Genomic DNA, 2110 nt, shown 5'->3' on the forward strand with positions numbered 1-2110 from the left:
AAATATTTTGAGTTTTTTTGAGCTATTTATAGACAATTGAAATTTTCAATTTTTCTGAAAAAATTTTTTGAAGTGTCGATAAAATTTTTTTGGCCCTAAATAATACTTAAAAAAAAATCGAAAATTAAAGATGTAAGCCAAACTTACGAAAAATCTTATTAAATTTTCAACTCTTAACTATTTGTACAAACTTTTAGCTACAAAATTATTAGCAATTTTGACTTAGGTAGGTACATAATACAAATATGAACTTTAAACGCTTATAAAAAAATAAATGATGACCAACGATTTTTGATTTATTTTTAACTACAATAAGAACTTATAAGAAATTTCGTATTAAATTTTCAAGTTTTTTGGGCAATCAAAATTTATCGACACTTCAAAAAAAAAATATATATATCATTTTAAATCAATTATTCATCACTTCGTCAGAATCGAAAATAATGTTAAGCAATATTAAAAATAATATGAATTATAGGTACCTAAGGTATAAATTATATAAATAGATTGTTGATTGTAACAAAAGTAATTTAATTTATCAGGTCTTCTTGTTATACCCAGTATTAAATATATAAAAAAGTTAAATATTATCTTTTTTTATTTTATTTAAATTTAATTTTAGAATACACAGTAATTTAGAAACGGGTCATCTCCGAGTAATACGTTGCGACCAAATTCCGATGTTTTCTCTGATACAACTGGTAATACTTCCTATAACATAAATGTGGAATCGCAGTCTACAGATATATCTAATAATTCAGATCTAGAAAAAAGTTTTGAATCCAGAAAAGAACGCAAATGAAAAGAAAAAAAATAGATCACGCTGGAGAAATGGTGAATAAATGAGGGAAAATGCAGCCATAAGAAAAGAAAAATACGAAAAAAAGCAATCTTCTGGGCATGATGATGTAGAGCTATTTTACTTAAGTATGGCTAAAATAGCAAAGCGTCTACCAAAGTCAAAAGAAGCTAAACTTCTTATGGAAATATGCAATAAGGTTTCGGAAACAGAGATTGCCCACCTATTGGTGGTTGAACAAAACACAGCAGTAAACCATCAAACAGCTGAAACAGCCAATCCAGTATTTCATAATACTCATATTCAAAACCAATCAACACATTTACAACCTCAAAATTTAAGTTTGCATCTAGAACACAGTGAAGGTAGTTGGTCTACCTCATCACAAATTCAAACGGCCGGACTTATATTTATGAAGGTCAAAACTAATGTCGTCCAATCCTGCACACCAACTTACGTCTTAACCAACAAAATTTGAATACATTTCAGAAGAAAGTTCTAACCAATACGAATCCCTTAATTACATAATATTATAAGTACCTATGTCTTCTTTAATTAATAATAATATATTATGCAAACAAAAAAATATTAAATTGTATTAATGCTTACCTTAAGCACACAGCTAATCTCTGTTCAGATGGAACCGGTGTCCGAAATTGTGTATGCTTTTTAATATCGTCCTTTATCAAATTATGTAAATCAGTAAATTGACCATACGACATACGAAAGTATTGATGAAACTTTTCCGGGTCATTAATTAACTGTGGAAATAAGTTAACAAATATGCCTTTTTCATCCCTTTCCTTGTTGATTGGGTGAACCCAAAATCGACGGTTCTTATAGGTTTGATCTAAAATATATGTTGCTACAACCGTTTCTTCCATTTCTTCTATCCAATCATTGTCAGATGAACTTGACGAAGAATCCATAATGTAGTTACAAAGTTGATCTTACTTCTTTTGATAGAGAAATGGTACTGACTGACAAAAATTAGCGTTCAAAGTGTGTTACCTAAATTGTTTTAGCGCATACTATGGAATTACACGCGTTGTATTAATGTGTACAGAGCCGCCTCACACGTCTTACCACGGCGTGGTATGTAAAGCCATGTTAAGACGTGGTGTGTAAATAGTGTGTCCCGGCCTTGAGATCATTTTTCGTCGTGGGATCCAGCACCCCAGATCTCGTAACGTTTTCATCAGAATTGTCATCTAGAACAGTGTGTCTTAACCTGGGGGTCGCGAACTAATTATTTTGGGTCGCGAGTCGCTATCATAGTATTTAAAATTTAAATCATTATAAAAAATTTAA

Source organism: Aphis gossypii, unplaced genomic scaffold, assembly GCF_020184175.1.
Source record: "Aphis gossypii isolate Hap1 unplaced genomic scaffold, ASM2018417v2 Contig00647, whole genome shotgun sequence".
Lineage (NCBI taxonomy): Eukaryota > Metazoa > Arthropoda > Insecta > Hemiptera > Aphididae > Aphis > Aphis gossypii.